General features: G+C 36.2%; 1 pseudogene; it reads right to left on the bottom strand.

Moving 5' to 3' along the window:
• Positions 1–5,165: 5,165 nt before the first annotated feature.
• LOC101437596 (ras-related protein Rab-7a pseudogene) lies at positions 5,166–19,286 on the bottom strand (annotated as a pseudogene).
• Positions 19,287–20,638: the final 1,352 nt, after the last annotated feature.

The following is a 20,638-nucleotide window of genomic DNA, read 5'->3' as shown; positions in this document are numbered from 1 at the left end:
GATGGTAGCACAATGTTGAGAAAAGAATTAACAACACTGAAACATATATCTGAATATGATTAAAAGGGGAAATACTAGATTGTATATATGATAACAGAATAAAAAAATTTAAAAAAACCCATGGAAATACTCTGCACAAACAGTGAACCCTAAATTAAACTGTGGACTATAAAATGTGTTATAAAAATGTGCTATCATCAATTGTGACAAGCATTCAATACTAACGTAAGGTGCTAATAAATGGGTGGTATATGGCAATACTGTATTTTGTTCTTGATTATTTTGTAAACCCACAGATTTTCTAGTAAAGAAAAATAAAACTAAAAAGGAAGACATAAAACTGAAATAAACAAAAAAATAAGTATGATTAGAGCCTCTCTGCATCAGTGTAACATAAACAAAAGCTGAAGAATTAACCCATATATTTACACAGCACAGTTTTTCCCATTACGTAAGAAATAAGGAAATATGAAGAAAATTGTATATCACAGACTATGTTGTGCCAACATTTATGAACTCCACTATGAACTTGTGCACTTGACAGTCACAGTTAAAGTTGGAGATGGAGTTATAATTTGAGATGGTCTTGGAATTGGACTTGAAGTTGCAGTTAGAATAAGAATTGTGAGAACTCTTCTGTGTCATTGCTAGGAATTTCTTGATAGGGGTTAGTATAATCTTTCTCTGCTAACATGCTCTTTTAGGGACAGAACTCTGGCCAAGAAATCAGGTTGACCAAAGTCATAAGTGAATAAGGGTTTTGCTGGATCCTCAAGGATTGTTTTTGCTCAAAGAAGCTTTCTAATGGTGAGTTATTTCTGTGGGTGGGGAGGATGCCTATCCCGACTCATCAGCATTTTCTTAAGGACAGGAACTGTACCACTTTCCTTCTACCTGAAGGACTTCCTTTATTACTTTTTGTAATGGCAGTCTGAAAGCTGATAAATTCTTTTAGCTTCTGTATGCATGAAAACATCTTTGACTGGGTTTGTTTTAAAATAACTTTTTGCTGTGTATAGAATTATAGCTTCACAAATTTCTTTAAAATTTGTTCTTTCACAAGATTCTCTTCCACTTCATTGCTTGCATTGGTTCCCACAATGAAAATGAATTCATGCTTGTCTTCTTCCTGTATACAACTGTATTTTTGCAAACTTCTACTTTGCTGAAAAGGAAAGAGAGACATAGAGTTGTTGCATAATTTCCCAAATATTATAAGGTTAGCCAGGATTCATTAAATGATACCCAAAGCTCTATATTAATGAGTATGTCTGCCATGCAAACATTTCCTTCAATTTAAATCAGAAAATATTTTCCATGCATTACCCATGCATAATGGTTTCACAAGCTGATTTTGGGTATTTTTCCCAATAACCTTATTTCTTTAAGGCTGTTTTACTGGCTCAGCTAAGTTAAGTGACATTCATAGAATCATACAATTAGTAGTAGAAGAATTGAGGAATAAATGCAGCTCATGTCTTTTGGGTATAAATAATCTAGGATGCTAGTATGACCCAGTCATGTAGGAAATGTTCATGTTCCTATATCTAAGTTTCAGCATAGGCTTCCTTTCTACTCCTCAGCCATTAAGAAATTCTAAAATCAAAGTTACTGCAATGTCCTTAGGGAGGTCAATAAGATGGGGGCCAAAGGTAGTGAGTATTTAGGTCAGCCAAAGGGGTGCTGATGCAAAGTACCAGAAATTGGTTGGTTTTTATAAAGGGTATTTATTTGGGGTAGAAGCTTACAGTTACCAGAACATAAAGCACACAGAGATGCAGATACTTGAGGAAACAGAGAAGACTCCATTAGAAATTGCAGAGGCCCTGGGAAGAGAGACAAGCTGTTCACCTGATAATTTATAGCCAAAGGGGTGCTGATGCAAAGTACCAGAAATTGGTTGGTTTTTACAAAGGATATTTATTTGGGGTAGAAGCTTACAGTTACCAGACCATAAAGCAGAAGTTACTTTCCTCATCGAAGTCTGTTGCCACATGTTGTAGCAAGGGAGCCTGGTAACTATAGGCTTCTACCCCAAATATTTATCCTTTATGAAAGCCAACATATTTCTGGTACTTTGCATCAGCACCCCTTTGGCTGACTAATACAGAATTTGGTAACGGAGAGTGAGGGTGTGCTTTTGCAATTACCAAAATGCTAGAATGGTTTTATAAATGGGTAAGGGGTATTTTTTTGAGGAAATGTGAAATGCTTGGTGGAAAAGACTTATAGTTCTTTGAAGAAACTGTTGATAGTAATAGGGACTCTAAAGAAACTTTTTGAGAGGACTTGGAAGTAAATGATGAAACTATTATTGGGAACTGGAGGAAAGGCAATCTGTGTTTTAAAGTTGCAGAGAACTTAGCAAGATTAACTTCTAATGTTTTATGAAAGGAAGAATTTGAAAATGGCAAGCCTGGACATTTAGCCAAAGAACTTTCCAAAGTAAACTTGGAGAATGGAGCTTGGTTTCTCCTTGCAGCTTATAGTAAAATGCTAGACAAAAAAAATAAATTGAAAATTGAATTGTTCAGCACAATGAAAACAGAAACTGATTCCAGAAATTCCGAACCTCTAGAAATCAAGCCCCCAGTTGATAGTGCCCCATTTGAGGACTTAACTAAACTTGGAACTTGTAAATCAGGATTGAACATACAGTTATCTATGAAAGACTTATGGAAAGTCTTACCATCTGATGGCTTGGATCCCTGCATCTTCCATGCTAAAACAATAAGCTTTTTGAGAGAGTTGTATGAACAAAACCACTGTTATGCTGGGTGAAAAGGGATATCAATGGGATATATGGAAGGGAAAACAACTTTAAGAGGAAAACCATAGAAGCTGAGATCTGGAATTAAGACATCTCCTCGGGTCAAGAGAGGAATTCCACCCATGTGTACAGAGAAGGCGAGTTTGCCCTAGCAGTTGAAGAGGGTGGATGTTCCCACCTGATGTTCAGGGAGAGTTTGGCCAGCACTGGGAATTGAGAGGGTGGAGCACATTCCCCCAAAATTAGGGAAGGCCAAGTCACCAACTCCTTGCTCTGAAAGGGTTGGGCCTGTATGCCAAGAATTATTCTTCTTCTCTTCATGCTCCATGGCCCCAGCTTCTTCCAATATCAGCTGTAAGCTGGGATACATCTTGTCTCTCTCCCAGGACTCATTCATTCCTCTCTGGGCTTAACTTCTCTGCTCTCTCCACAAGGCTGGCTATAAACTGTCAGTTGAACAGCTTGTCTCTCTTCCCAGGGCCTCTGCAATTTCTAATGGCGTCTTCTCTGTTTCCTCAAGTATCTGCATCTCTGTGTGCTTACTTCCCAGGCTCAGGATCAAAACTCCAGCTGTCTCCTCTGCCTTTTTGTGTTCTCTGAGTCCCCGCCCACAAAGGCTTAAATCTCATCAATGCTAATTATTAGCTTTTATCCTAAGCCAGGTTGTCATTTCATTTCATAGCAATATTTTTGGAATTCATAAACAATATCAAACTAGTATGGGAAAGAAAGGAAGTTAGAAGAAGTTCTTTTCTCCACCCTCTTTTTCCTGGTCAAGCAGATGCAAATGGGATCTGTCTGAGGAGTAAGACCTGCCTCCTCCTGACGGTGAAACCAAAGATCCTAAACAATCCTGAGCTGGTCTGAGTCAGCACTTTCTGTCCCACAACATCCAAAGGATATGACAGCTCAGAACACCCTTGTCTGATGAAGTACAATGACATCATGAACAGAGCTTTGGAATAAAAATCAGGTCACTTTGTGCTTAAATCTCATCAATGCTAATTATTAGCTTTTATCCTAAGCCAGGTTGTCATTGCTATGAAATGAAATGATTATATTAAATGCAGATGACTTACTAAACTTAGTAGAATGACTGATACATGATATTTATTAGTTCTCATGGCATTCACATTCCCTTTATCTCCTATAATCTTTTCAGGAATTCTCGATTTCACTGTCAGATATTTTAGTGAAGATATCAAACATACATAAAAGATATGAGACTTGTAAGGATTTGTGAAAGTATGTTGAGTACTTTATAACTTAGCCATTTTTCTTTCCAATTATCTACATTTGACCAAAATCCTAACATTAGTATGATAAAAGAATACAAGCTCCATACATGTGTTGAGACATTTCTTGCCAGAACCTGGGTCATTTACAGCATGAGCTCTCTTGTCCTGTACACAAGATGACAAAAAGCAATAAAGAACTTCCTCCATGCCAGATACCATTTGAACATTATATACATCATCTCAAATAACCCTCCTATAAGAATAGTTCCTTTTCATGCCCTTTGCACATACCAGAAAAGAGGCATAAAGAAGCTGAGAAACATGCCCATGGTTGCATAGATAATAAATGAATAAATCAGTCCCAGAGTTGCAGTTTATTGTACACCAAAGCTCGTGGTCATAAGCATGATTTACCTTTTTAATATTTGGCATGGGTTTGTTTAGCTAATATGTTTTTTAAAAATCTCTGTTCTGGTTAAATTTTATTGGTAACATGGTCATTTCTTTCAGAAGAATTCAGTCCATAACCCAGAAGGTAGACATTTGGTAAAAGGAAGAGCTCTGTTAAGTGAGCTACCAAAGCAGGGACAAATCCTAGGCAGGAAGCAGAACTGCCAGGTTCCATACCAAAGAATTAATGGTGGACAATACTGTACTGGGCAGTTCGGTGGGGAAAAGGAGAAAAAGTTTTGCTAACCTAAGGATATGGTAACTATGAAATGTGCATCTTCTAAAACAAAGATAAAATCACCAGGACAGACCAGTTAGGATTTCCTTTCTCTCTCTGGATAGGATATTGATCTAACAGGGAATGTTGAAGTGTGGAGCAGGGAAAAAAAGAGAAATAAGATCTTTAATTTCTGAAACATAAGCTATTTATCCAATGCACACACCACTGTATTATGCAAATTGACTTCTTGGAAAAATTTAGACACTGAAGGGAACTAGACAGTTTCCCTCCCAGAGTGATGAGAAGCTTTTTGGCTCTTAAGTCTTTGATAAACGGTGTACATAATTCTTGTGTCTACTGTACAGAATGCTGCTTCTAGCTGAATTTCCAAATTCTGGGTTGCTAACACTCTGCAATCCAGACATGGTTCAACCTTCCATCTTACACACCTGAATTACAGGTCTTAAACACATAATCTGAGAATTCCCTACATTAATTTATACAGTTTTGATTGGTTGCCTGTCAGCAACCATAGTTTTCTGCTGGGTCTTGGCCTGGTCATTCTTGTCAAGTCATTCTTGTCCAATTTGATGGGCTCAGGGAATTGACTGTTCAGCACAACAGTCTCTGGAAGCATGGGATGCCAGCTCCATGTTGTTGGCCTCCTTGGCACTGGTTTTTAAGTAGGGAGTTTTTTTTTTCTGTAGCACTAGGCTGCTGCTCACTTTGTGGTGATTTGTCTGTTTTCGTCATCAATCTTGTTTCCCAAAACAACAAAGGAGAAAATTTCAGGATCCCGGGGACTGGCCTGGATGAGAAACTCATCCCTCCAGTTATCAAGGGTTTTGAATGTATTGGTGGCAGTCACATCAAATACCAGAAAGCGGCAGTCTGCTCCTTTATAGGAACCATTCCTGTCCTGCTGTGTCCCAGATCTGCACTGTAACTAGTCTGTCATTCACCATCACCTCCTTTGTCAGAAATTTTGCCCTACTGTGGCTTTGATTACTGGATTTCTTGTTCGTATACTGGTTCATGACTGATGTCTTACCCACTCCAGAACCTCCCAGGATGATAAATTTCCTGTAGCTTTACTTCCATCACTAAAACTTTCTATGCCTTACCTCCTAGACTCTAAGGTCACTTCCTAATCACAGCCATAGAGAGACTGTTAACTCACCCCAGCTCTCTCTCCCCTTCCACCCTTACCCTTCTTGCCAAAGATGCCACAGTCACAAGAGGCAGCAGGATGAACTAGTTGTGCTGCCATTTGGCTGAAGTCTAATTCTAATCCTCCAGGGGCTGGAAGTTCAGAGCATCCTTAACTCCTTGACTTAAGCAATACTCATTTAAATATCCCCTATAATCGTGCAAGGAAGTACTGATAAGGACAGACACTGGATATATGAGCCTCAAGATCACATGACATAACCAATCACAGATTACAGATATTGTTTGGTTCTAAGTTTCCGAAGTATTTGGATCCAGACACAGTGGTCAAAGGAGCTATCTCCAGGATGAACATTGGGTTTCTAAGAAAAAGGTGTAAAGCACTGAATTTAAGGACCTACTACTTGTGGATAACTTTACTTTAGTGCTAAGCATGGTACCTGCAATCACTAATTTTTCTGCTTTACATAGTTTACTATATTCAGGGTTCTAAATCAGGTTAGTTTTGATCAGGTGACTTGAATAGTATAAGTCACCTTGTCACCAAGAATCCAAGAATGACAAAAGTATAGGTAGAAGTCTCGAAGCCAAACTCAGCATGTAAATGCAATGCCTTCCCCCCAGTGTGGGACATGACACCCGGGGATGAGCCTCCCTGGCACCGAGGGACCACTATCAACTACCAACTGATGATGCAACTGGAAAATGACCTTATACGGAAGGTTCAATGTGGATCAGCAGAATATCCCTGTCTACATAAAATAACATGACTTTAAAATGCTGTTTGACCTAATGTAAGGGGGAAATGGAAAGGAGAAATGAGTTTATATGGCTACGAGTCTCTAAAAAAGAGTCTGGAGGCTGTCAGAAGGATTGCCCTTATGCACAACTGAGCAGGGTCTGAGAGACAGATAAAGCAGATACAACCCCCAGATATTGGTTCCTTTGAGGGCTAAAGAGACCCATGGGAGTTATGGTCATGGCTGATGGGGTTAACTACCAGGTCAGATGGCCCCTCTTTGGAACTGGTGTTTATGTGTGATGAATCTGGACTCAGATGGGATCCCTCTTCATAAGACTTTCATGCTAATGTGCTGGAGGTGCAGTTAGTGTTGGGGTTTAAGATATATTTAGGGGATTTGACTCTCTAGTCTGGCAATGTGATAGCCAGGTCCTGAGCCTCAACAGACTCCAGCACCTACAGTCTGATTTATTGGACTTACCACACTCAGCTAAGATGGAGTTGAAGAAGGACAACCACCACACCATGGAGCCTAGAGTGATTACAACTGAAAGTGGGAGGATTGCATCCAGCATCCATGTGGAATCTGAGCCTCCTCTTGACATAGAGGTGCAATGGACATAACTAATCCAATGTCCACATAGAAGAGGTGGCATTGGATTGGGAAAAGTGGACATGGTGGCTGATGGGTATGGGGAAAGGCAGGAAGAGATGAGAGGTGGAGGCGTCTTTGGGACATGGAGCTGCCCTGGATGGTGCTTCAGGGGCAATCACCAGACATTGTAAATCCTCACAGGGCCCACTGGATGGAATGGGGGAGAGTATGGGCCATGATGTGGACCATTGACCATGAGGTGCAGAGGTGCCCAAAGATGTACTTACCAAATGCAATGTATGTGTCATGATGATGGGAACGAGTGTTGCTGGGGGGGGGGGGGGAGAGGTGGGGTGGGGGGGTGGGGTTGAATGGGACCTCATATATATATTTTTAATGTAATATTATTACAAAGTCAATAAAAAAAAAAAGAAGAAAAAAAAAAAGTATAGGTAGAATACCTAAGAGAAATGGCCTCCAATGATAAGGTTGCCCCACCAATTTATTTTGAAGCCTAGGGATTTGGGAGTTCTGACTAAAGAAATTCATATCTGAGCTGGTATGCTTGTGTCCCACATTCACAGGATGGCAAAGGGCAAAAATAAACTCAGCACTTGAACTCAGATTTATTTGGAAAGTCTCTCTTAGCAATATTTTCAAGTCACCAAATGAATAAAAAAATACTATCATTAAGGTGAAAATGAATGAACTGCAGAGCAGTAGTTAATAATGGATCAGTGGTTGTTAAGTCCAGACAACATGTTCACTGAAAATAAAATGCCTGCTACATCTCCAAATGCATTCAGAGAGGTCGGTACAGCCAGTGGGACTTTATTGTTATTTTTTTTTTTTTTAATTTTTTTATTTTTTATTGACTTTGTAATAATATTACATTAAAAATATATATGTGAGGTCCCATTCAACCCCACCCCCCCACCCCCCCTCTCCGCCCCCCCAACAACACTCGTTCCCATCATCATGACACATCCATTGGATTTGGTAAGTACATCTTTGGGCACCTCTGCACCTCATATACATTGGTGTTATTTTTATCTCTAGAAGACACTAGGGTTCACTTTATAGGTAAGTTACATGTAAACATGTGTTTCTACTCCCTCAGACTTTTATGAATAAGGGTCAGAATACCCCTTAATTTAGAAAAGCAGTCAATTGAGATGTAAGGGCACAGATCTAAGATAAGAAAATAAAACTTCTTTTGTTAAATCATTTAATTCATAATAAAAGCAATATATTCTCTATATAGAAAAATACTCAAAAATTTGTGAAAGACATCCATAAAATTTGCCCCAAAAGCATAATTTAGTTGGCACTATTATCTTAGTATACTCTATTTAAATATTTTTCTAATACATATGTCATTTTACACAATTAATAGCCTAATATATGGCATTTTATAATTTACATTTTCCATTCAGTATTTTATTGAAAGTACTTTCCACATCATTAATTCTTCTTAAAAAACACTTTAACTTCTGCCCCATATTTATAATTGCATATACTAATTCATTTAATAGTTCCCTCTAAGTAGAAATTTGAATTTTTCCCACTTTTTCACTATTATAAAAAATATTGTGAAACGCTAACTCTTTGTATAATTTTTGCCCAGTTTTTTACCTAGAGTAAGGAATAGCATACCTAGGGACATGAACAATTATGAAGCTTTTATTATGTAGAGGAAATTTATTGGCAGATTATTTTAAACCAACACACACTTAAAAGCAGTGGATAATATAGCTCTTATATATCCTTGCTAATTTGCCAGTTAAAAACATTTCATATTTTTAATGATACTTTCTTTAATTTTAAGAAATAGAAGATTCTTGATATCTCATATTTTCCCCTGAAACTACATTTTCATTAGATTTGCCTTGTAAATGGTTAGAATAAACTCTATTTTTGTAAATGCTATCTTTATAGAAATAGTTGTTGTAATACTTTTTGCAATTATTTTCAACTGCCGTTTATGTCTTTTTGTATTTGAAACTACATACTGTCTTATGTTTTATATACTGTTGTTTAACAATCTCTTCCCCACATGGATATCAGATATATCATTTTTAAAAATTTTTTAAACAGATTTATGCCTTTAAGGGTTTTAAAACATGCAATACTTTTAAAAATTTTTCTTATTTTTGTCCCATTTTTTGTGTGTGATATTATGAAGAAAGGACTTACTCTGCTTTGGCAAATGCCAATTAGTTATTAAAAAGTTTTATTGCTCCCAGTACTATAGTCTTAATATTCTTTTCAGTATTCTTTAAATTGATATCATTTTAGGATTTGACCATACTTGTTTCTTATTCAGCTTCTTTGTGTTCATCTTCTTGCATAGTATTTTTAACTACCAATAAGTTATCAAATTTATTTATCAAGTATATTTTTGCTATTTTCTGATATATCAATTTCTGCATTCCAACTTTATTCTAATATAATTGGCAGTTTTCCTATCACTTTTTGAGGTGAGTTACTTAGTTGATTTACAATCTTGCTTGTTTCATTTATTCTTCCTTTTGATAGTATAGTGAGCAAATAATCAAATGTATTAATTTGCATAATATAATTTTTGTTTTTTAGTACATAATTTGGAAGAATGTAGAAAACTATTTTGTTATCATAGGATACAAACTTTGACAAAAGTATAATGATGTTCTTCAATTCTTCTATGCCCTTTGCTATTATACCTATATTATATATGAAAAATTTAAGGCTCAGTGACACAAAAGTTCATACAAACTTCACATGGCTGAAAACAGAATACAAAAACAGCCTGTCTATTCTAAAGAATATGCTCTTGTCCAATAAATTATCGTGCCTTTGTTGCCTCAAATTATTTTTCCAGAACATATTCAGGGAGCATTTCATAATCTTCCTCAAAATGAGTGTTGACGTGCAGAATGTAAGTATGACTGGAGTTCCACAATAATAGATTCAGGAGTTTCTTATAATTTAGGGTTATATACAATGCATCACGTTGTCTCTCTCTCTCTCTCTTTTTTTTTTTTTTTTTTTTGAGGTACTGGGGAAAAAGGTTTAATCTGAGGCTGGGATTCATATGTGAGAAGTCAGCACTTTGCCACTGAGCCACATCCACTCCCGCATTGCCTTTTACTTTCCACAAGATATCATTCCTGCAGAGGTTTTCTCTAAAGAGGAGGTTATATTCTTATGCAGTTCTGTTTCAATGTAGCATAAACTCACAGATGTAACCAAAGGTGTGTCTTAATGCAACCTCAAATATTCTCTCTTTTCTGTAGATTTTGCAATCACTACATCATCTCTAATTTCACTTTGATATTACTCGATGCTTTCTATTCACCCTTTAAAAAGCTAAAATTTCTGAGGATAACCAATTCTGCAGCTTAGCCTTATCAGCTTGCATGATGAAAGAGAAACACAGGGTATTAGGTATAGATAGTTCAAGTCTAGTCTCCTCCTGTAAGGTTTTTTTTTTTTTTAATCCTGTTTTTTCTATGGCAGAAAATACAATGGCAGTGATTGGAAAGATCCATCCATGTAAAGTTACAGGAGATGTCCTTGACATTACAACAGTCAAAAAAAAAAAGAACAAAACTCATGTTCTGTGTGTTTGTGTATGTGTTTTAAAAAGGGCTATTAATATAATATATAATTATTAATATGACCCAACTTTAAGGCTGGAATTTATCTGCTTGGGAGTTTCTATCAGCTGTATTAATTTCTTGATCAAAATTTATCTGTCACCATTGCAAACCCTGTGCTATTTGCAAATAAATTTTTTATCCAAATGGCAAATTAGATGCATGAGTAAGGAACAATCTGATGAAATTCATTCAGCTCGGCCTGACACAGGACCCAAACATGCAAAAACTCTTATTGATCATGTTTACACTCTTTATTTAATCACTGTGGGAGGCTACCTACTTATTGCAGTGATAATCACCACCAGACCAGCCCTAAGATGCCCCATATATTTTTTTCTGATTTTCTTATCTTTCATAAATATCTGTTCATTATCTTATATGACCTCCAAAATGATGTTTGTTATACTCTATAAGAAGAAAACTATCTCCTTCAGTAGGTGTATGATTCACTTCTTTGTGGAACATTTCCTTGGAGGAGTTGAGATCATCCTGCTCATGGTGATGACCTATGACTGCTATGTGGCCATCTGCAGGCCCCTGAACTACATGGTTAGAATGAACTAAATGTGTGGTTTTCTGGTGGTCGTGTCCTGGCCTGGGGTTTTCTTCATGCCCTGATTCAAATCCTTTTTATGGTCTGGTTACCCTTCTGTGGCCCCAATGTCAATGACCATTTTATCTGTGATCTTTATGCTCTCTGAAACCCTCCTGCACTGACATAGCACATCTTTGAAGTCCTGTTGTTGCCAACAGTGGCTGTATGCTGGTTTGTCTATTTCTTTCACCTCCTATGTCTATTTTTTGCTCCCTCAGTACTCATGGCTCTGAAGGACAGCAGAAGGCTCTCTTAACCTATGCCGCCCATTTCACTCTGGTGATCTTATTCCTTGTGCCCTCTATATTTATGTACATTCAGTCCATGGTCACCTTCTCCACTGATAAAGTAGTGGATGTGTTTTATACTAGAGTAACACCCATGTTAAAAACTTTAGTCTATACCTCAGAAATGCAGAGGTGAAAAATGCCATGAGGAAGTTCTGTAGCCAAAGAGTGATCTTGGGTAATAATTAATATGAATAAATAAGATGAAAGAAAATGTATTCATGTTATAAAATGTGTCTAATGCAAATGATGATGGTTTTTGAATAAATTTTTAGGTTTAAGTATATTCTATCATTACTTATTTGGAATCCTTAATGTTCCCTAATTCATAAAATATTAATATTTGATTAAATAATGACAAAGTATCTTCCCAACAGAAACTTGCTTTACATTTACAAACTATTAATAAAAGAGACATTCTAATTGACATAAAACTGTTAAATGTTTGGAAAATCCATCGCTTTATTTAGTCAGTAAAACAATTCTTTGCATATATCTAGGTAGATATTGTATAAATACTTAAAATACTTAAACAAAAAGGGATAATGCATGACTATTTTGTTGAAAATTCATGTTTCTAATTTCAACTGCTAAAGTTATGGTGTTAGTTGCCTTGGGTGAGTCCAATGAACTGGAGAATAGGTGTTGCAACGCCGCTGAGGTTCCAGGTCCATCGGGCATATGGACAGCCCAAAGATTCCAGTTTCTTCGATGTACATCTACAAACTCCAGCACTGACTATAGGTTCAAATAGAAGGGACAGATGAGCCATGTGTAGGGAAGCCATAATTGAGTCCAACTCTTTCACTCTCAGGAGCACAAACTCTGGTTGATCCTTATCTCTCACAATAAAAAGTCCACATTATTTTTTTAATAATATTTTTCCTTTATTCTTTAAAAGATACTTAGATTACATAAATGTTACATGAAAAATATAGGGATTGCCATATGCCACACTCCCCACACCTCCCACACCCTCCCTCATAAACAACATCCTTCATTAGTGTGGCACATTCATTGCAATTGATAAACGCTTCCTGGGGCATTGCCACTGAGAGTGGACCAAAGTTCACATCGTAGTTTACACCCTCTCCAAGTCCATTCAGTGGGTTATAATGCTATAATGTTATATTCAGGATATATAATGTCCTGCATCTGCCCCTGCAATATCACTGAATTGTCTTTAAAAACCATGTCTTTTTTTAAATTTTTATTTATTTTATTGAACTTCTGTTACTAATTGGGCAAATATAAAATAAGTAAAGGATTGTCTACAAACAGGGGTCCAACTGCTGCATCATAATCATTTACAATATATATACTATAGATATAAGCTCACCAAACTGGGGGACACATTGACATACCTGGCACACCTCCAGCCAGAGTCCTGATTGGATATAATAAAAAAAAAAAATATATATATATATATATATATATATATATATATATATATTTTAAATTATATATAAATGTAAAAATACATCTATACAATTAGCGAACCTTTGTTAATTGAAAGAATACCAAATAAGTGAAGGATTTTCTATACACAGAGGTACAACTGCTATATCCCATTCCCTCATGATATGCATACATACATCACCATGCTTTCCAAACTGAAGGACACACCAACATACCTGACTCACCTCTGGTCAGAGTCCCAATTGGATGCAATATAAATATATATGTGCATATATAGTTTAATAAGTCTATCCTGACAATTAGAGCAAGAAACAATAATAACATAACAGGTCAGAAGAATAAATCAATATTGAATAGAGTCGCAAAATGACAGAAAAATAGAACAGTCTTACATACAATATCACCAACATGTAGCTCATGGCTGGGAAGCAGCCCCAAATCAGCAGCCGAAACCAGAGTCCTGATTGAAAACAACCCCTCTGCAGAGTACCCTCTCCCATGGTGGGACTTCAACTGGCCTGACCAGGGACTGTCCCTTTTATTGAGCACATAATCAATGAACTTTATACTATAGATAAATATATTTTAGACACAGATTAATAGTCAGCACTTGTCCTGATTCCGAAATAGTGTAGAATGGATAAATAAATAGCAATCTTTACAAAACAAAGTCAACTTAGTACTTCTCTCTTTTTGGTGTAACACATTTCAGCAACTGAAATATTTAAATTATAAATTTATATGTCAGATTCTTCTTCCTTGGCCAAAGACATAAGGTAATGCTTTAGAAAACTATACAATCATCCTCCAGGTGTATCAACAATAATTATGAACTCCAATGTGAACACCTCCTTGAATGTTCCTGAGCAAATTTTCTGGCTGTTCTTGATGGTTTCCTCTTCTATACATTCTTCTTAGCATAGATTTCAATTTTGCACCTATTTCCTACAACTCTTCTCCCATAAATTCTCCTCTCATCTCATGCCTTCTACCTGTCAGGAAAATAGGGGCCATCAGAGAATCATTACTTCAATCTCAAGCCTCCTCATCCATATGATATCTAAAAACCCTCTTCACCTTTATGCCTACCTGCCCGTGAGAAAAATATATGTGCATGGGCTACAATTAAAATTTAATGTGTAATAATTTGATCAACATACAGCTCCTTTTAGTCTTCTTAGAAATTTTACTTCTAACTCCCACAACCAGAGCCCCCTCAAAATATTTATGACTCCTGTTAAGGTTTAATAAGGATTTTGCTCCAGAATTAAAACAATGGATGGGAATACAAAATCCAGTAACCTTCTTCTCTCTATGACAACGAGAGTTAGAGTTGGAGTTCAATATAGAGTTAGGGATGACAGAGTTATTAGAGTTATTAGAGTTAAAGTTGTTGGAGTTGTTTTGTGCCAATGCTAGTAATTCTCACTAGAGGATATTTTGATACTGTCTCTACTGATATTCCCTTGTTTGGACAACTCTGACCAAGTAATCTGGTTAATAAAATCCATGCCTTAAATAAATGAATAAGTGTTTTTCACTGTATCCTCAAGAACACTCATTCCTTGCTTAAAGAAGTTTCCTAATGGTGGATCTTTCTGTGGATGGGGAGGATGCCTATCCATATTCAATATCATCTTGTTAAGTTCAGGGACTACCTGAACCCAAAATGTCAAGTGAATTACACCAACACAAATGATCCTTGGCAAGACTGCAACCAAGTCCTCATTGAGGCTGAGTGAGAGGAAATGGAAGTGGAGCTCTCCTTCCTACAGAGTTTATTGTCTTCATCCACTAGATGTGTTTTACAAGGGGAGCTTAGCTGGCAGTGATTTTTTTCAATAACTTTTTCTTATAAACAAAGACCTTCAGTCTAAGTGTGTATGAATTTCGATTTCTGGGGCAGAAGAAAGGCTGCTCTATTCCTCCATATCTTTTATGTTATACTAACTCTTAACTAATCATGTGAAATGAAATTTTTATATCCATGCATTCAACTGAGAAAATCTTTGGAATCTGGTCTTCCAAGTTTTTTCAGTCAATCATTATCACCAGGATATTTAGATGGTGTTTATTTTTGTTTTAACAATGAATAATATGTTATATAGACCTAATTGTTATATAATATATAACAAGAACTTCATCATGGTGATTATATGAGACTCAGATGAGACACCATACTTAGAAAATTCATTGATATATGAAAGTGCTAATTACATATTAGTTCTAATGATATTCACATTTTATTTATCTCCTACATCTTATCTGGAAATCTCAACTTCCCTGTTAGATATTTGAGAGTGGAGATTAAACATCCCTAGAAAGATTTCACAATTATTTTTCTTGTTAATAATAATTATTGACTATTTATAAACTTGGCCTTTCTCTTCTGTTAATTTCAGCATTTATCCGCAATCCTGCCATCCACAAGAGAAATGAAGACAAGCTACATGTAGGAGTTGAGAAAATTTTTGCCAGGCCTAGTCACTGTTATGTCGTGAGCTCTTTGTGTCTATTCAAAAGATGACAACAGACAACAAAGGGTGGACATTGTAACAGATGCATTACATGCATGATCTCCTATAACCTCACACTAATTGCTGAGATAGTTTCCTTCTCATTCTCTTTGTACAATTGTGAAAACGAGGCATAAAGAAGCTGAGAACCTTGCCAAGTTTGCATAGTAGTAAGCAGAAGAGCCAGCCCTAGGAGGTGCAGTTGATTGTATTCCAAGTTCTTCCTCATAAGCATGTCAGAATTTTAGTATTAGAGAGCAGGTTCTCTAGCCTGCATGTATCTATCCTCAGGGCATCAACGTTGGAATGGAAGTTTTAATGGCCTAGGTGTTTTCACATTTTATTTTCTTTAATCCGCCATATAAGTTTTGCGAGGGTAATAGAATTGCTTTATATACTCTGATAAACCTTGTATCCTTTCTTCTATGACTAAATTAATCTATGCCCTACTTCCCAGGCTCTAGGATGATTTCCAGACCGCAGGCATAAGACGATGCTTTCCTAACTCCAGTGGCTCTCTGCCTACCTCCGATGGTCACTGATGCCATAGCCACAAGAGAGGACATGGTAAACTTGTTTGGCTGCCAACTTGGATGAAGCTGCTAATTCTAACCTTCTGGGAACAGAAAATTCAGAACATCTCTAACTCCTTCTTGTGCTTGTGCAATATCCTTTTAAATATATACCTTCAATCATACATGAAAATGTTAATAAGGACAGCCTTTGGGGATTACTGAGCCTGTAAAACCACATAAAGAGCCACAGATTACAGATCCTGATTATTTCTAAATTGACATCCAATTTGCACCCAGACATTGAGAGACCAAAGCAGTTATCTCCAGTCTCAGCACAGGGTTTCTATAAGAAAAGGCTTACAAGAGCTGACATCAGAGAACTGCTACTCCAGGACAGCTGTCATTTGCTGCTGAGTTCATGTTACTTGTAATCCTCAATTATTCTGCATTAACGTAGTTTGCTATTTTCAGGCCTTTAAATATGTTATAACAAGAATCAACAGACTTAATATGCTTTTTCTAGTCACCAAGAAAACAAGACAAGCAAATGTGCAGCAGGGAGGCATGGGAAGTGTTGTTCTTCAATGTTTATGTTTCTCCTCATCAAGTTTTTTGAAGCCTAAAGTTTTGGAAGTTCTGGATCAAGAAATTCTTTTCTAAGCTGGGATGCTTGTGGCCACATTTGCCAGTTGGTGTCAACCTAGAGAGCAAATATATCCATGCCCCACAAACTAAGATTTACTTAGGAAGTTTCCCTTAGTAATCATTTTCAAGCCATTAATTGAGGTAAAGAAGCACTGTACTTAAAGCAAATCTGACTGAACGTACAAAGCAGCAGTTAGTGATGGGTCAGTGATTGCTAACTCCATAGAAAGTGTTCTCTACAAATATGGAATAAACTTATTTCTTCTCCAAATATATTCAGAGAGATAGATACAACCAGTGACTTCTTAATTAGTATTTTTCTCTCCAGATGATATGTTCAATTTATAGGTAAGTTATATTTATACATATGTTTCTACTCTCACTGTGCTTTATCAATAATGACTGGCATACTAAGTGTACTTTGAATAGCATTCACTTGTGACATTATGGACTCAAATATGAGACAAGCAAATAAGAATTATTTTATTAAATAATCTTACTGATTACAAAGTTAATATATTCTCTTTACAGAAAAATCAGATCAGAAAAATTAATAAATGAAGAAAACAACAATCCTCCTTAAGCCCACATATCAGATAAGGACTATTATTCTTTAGTGTATATTCTTTATGTGTGTTTCTACAAATATATGAACACATATATTCATAGAAATATATGTCTTTTTAGACTTAAGATCAGAATATATATATGTGATTATATATCATACCTTTTCTACTAAGTGTTACATTGAAAGCTCTTTCTTACAAATCACTTTAATATCCATCTAATACTTCATAACCACCATCACAATGCATTTAAATGTACACCCTTCTGTAGATGTTTGGGTTGTCTTAATACTTTTCCCCTGTTACTTAAAAATATGAAACACAACTGTATACATAACTTTAGCCATTTTCTTTTGTACTATGTAGATTCTAAGAATAAGGAATCCTGAAACATTTATACCAACACAACTCACCAACACTGCATAATATAGCTCTCATTAATGTTTGCTAATTTGTCAACTAAAATGAATTATTTTTAAATTGCATATATTGATGTCAAATGAAATGTCACACTTTTAGATGTCTAATTTTTTCCTGAGAATTACCTTCTCATGAATTTTGTCATTTTGTATAAAGTCCTTTCATTATTTTTCAAAGCAATTTTTTCTGTTATAATAATAATTGTCTGTGACATTTGTTGCAATTATTTTTCCAGTGTATTACATGACTTCATGTAGTTGAAACTACCATATTTGTCTTTTTATGCTATTTTTTTTTTTTTTTTTGCTTAACTCCATTGGTGTTCTACTCCACTGAGAGGTCAACTTCATATCAATCTCTATGGTTTTTTTAAAATTTTTGATTAACTTATGGTTTATTTTTAATATTTTAATGCACATGATTCCCTTTTTTATTTTATTTACATTTTCAGGCTGGCTGGAGGAAAAGACTTAATTTTTTCTGAAAAAACACCAGTTATTGAAAAAACTTTTGTTGCCTCCACTAAACTATACCTAATATTCTTTTAATACATTTAAAATTAGAGTTTTTTGAGTATTTGGCCATACTTGCTTCTTATTGAGCATATCTGTGCTTATCCATTTTATTAGTATTTTGTAAATCAATATACATTTGAAGTTATTTATTGTCTAATATTGTTTGCCTGTTGCACTGATTTCTGGTTCAAACTGTTCTTAATATTACTGGCTGTTTTTCTAGATTCTTGAATTGAATACTTAGATCATTTATTTTGTTTCTCAGTTCATTTGTTTGCTCAATTCATGTTAATACAAGGAAATAGTTCAAGGGTAAAATTATTGTGTGTGGTTACTCCCTTTGCTCTTTTACCAGTAATTTGGAAGTGTGAGGAAAGCTATACTTTTTAGCTTTAGGTCACAAATTTTGACATAGGTTAAAATATTCATCAATTCTTCTCTGTCCTTTGTTCTTTTTCCATATATATATATATATACATATATACACACACACACACACACACACATATATATATTATATATATTAGGCTCAATAAGATTAGTAGTCAGCAAAAACAAAACACAAAAATATAGTCTATCTATTCTAAATAAGACAAATGTCCACTAAATTGTGGTGCTTTTGTTTTCTTGCTTAAGAAGTTCCTGTCGTTTTTAATAGATTCAGAGAAAGTTTCATAATTTCCTTAAATTCAGTTTTTATTTGCAAAAGTACCTGAAATTAACATATGATAGAACTTCCCCAAATAGTGAATTCCAGAGTTTCAAATATATTTAAGGAATATTTCATTGCATCATGCTGCCTGTTTTATCCTCTCCTTGATATTCTTTTTCCAGAGGAGGTTGATAAAGAGTTTATGATATTCTCATAGAATTTTTTTTCTCTCTTTATTTTTTTTAAATGTTACATTAAAAAATATGATGCCCCCAATACTCCCCACCCCCTTCACCTTACTCCTCCCACATCAATAACATCTTTCCTCATCGTGGAATATTCATTGCATTTGGTGAATACATTTTAGAGCACTGCTGCACCACATGGATAATGGTTTATATTGTAATTTACATTCTCTCCCAGTCCACCCAGTGTGCCATGGCAGGACATACAATGTCCAGCATCTGTTCCTGCAGTACCACCCAGGACAAGTCCAATTCCTGAAAATGCTCCCATATCATACTTTTCTTCCCTCTCCCTACCCTCAGCAGCTACTGTGGCCACTTTCTCCACATCAATGCTACAATTTCTTCCATTACTAATCACAATAGTTCCATAGTAGAATATCAGTAAGTCCAGTCTAATCCATACTCTATTGCTCCATCCTGTGGACCCTGGGATGGTTATGTCCACTCCCCCTCTATATCAAGAGGGGGCTTAGATTCCACATGGATGATGGATGCAAATCTCCTGCTTGCAGTTTTAGGCATTCTTGACTCCTTGGTGTGGTGGTTGACCTTCACCCTGGCCAGGGTAAGATCAATAACCAAACGGAAGGAGTTGCAAGTCTGCTGAGGCTCAGGGCCTGAAGGTCACATGGACAGTCCAGAGATTCAGGTCTCCTGAGTATAAACCAACCCCAAGTCTGGTAAAAGTAACAGAAGAGGCATGTGTAGAAAGGTCATATCTGAGTCCAACTCCATCACACTCAGGAACACAAACTCCAAAGTAGGGCCAACTGACATGGCACTGAACTCCAGAGCCATCTGCCATGACTGTAGAACCTTTGGGTCTCTGTAGTCCTCAGGAGAACCAGTACCTGGGCTTCTATCTTCTTTGGCTGTCTCTGGGATCCTGCTGAGGCGTGCATAAGCATTATCCCTCTGATGACCTCCTGACTCTTTTTTGGAGACTCTATATGGAGGGGGGACTTAGATTCCACATGGATGATGGATGCAATTCTCCTGTTTGCAGTTGCAGGCACTCTTGGCTCCCTGGTGTGGTGATTGACCTCCTTCACCTCCCTGTTACCTGGCCGGGGTATTGTGAGTTTATGTGAAGCTTCACATAAGCTCACAAATCTGCCAGGATATATCTTACTGCAGCTTGAAATATTCACTTAGTTTAGTTGTTTTGGAAATATGACCACATCATCCCTAATTTCAAGTTGAACTCACCAGATGTTTTATAGACATTCTGAAACAAGTTTAAAATATAAAGTAAACCAAACTCTTCAATTTAGCCTCAGCAGCATGAGTGACTAGAGAAGAGACACAAGAGAATAGAATCTCACAAATTCAAACCTCTACTCTTCATAGGACATTTTTTTCCTGTATGAGCATTGTGAGTTTACAGAACAATCATGCCCAAAATACAGGATTCTCATATAGCACCCTGTTATT

This window comes from Dasypus novemcinctus, chromosome 10 (assembly GCF_030445035.2).
Source record: "Dasypus novemcinctus isolate mDasNov1 chromosome 10, mDasNov1.1.hap2, whole genome shotgun sequence".
Taxonomy (NCBI): Eukaryota; Metazoa; Chordata; class Mammalia; order Cingulata; family Dasypodidae; genus Dasypus; species Dasypus novemcinctus.
This window is presented reverse-complemented; position numbering and strand designations above follow the sequence as displayed.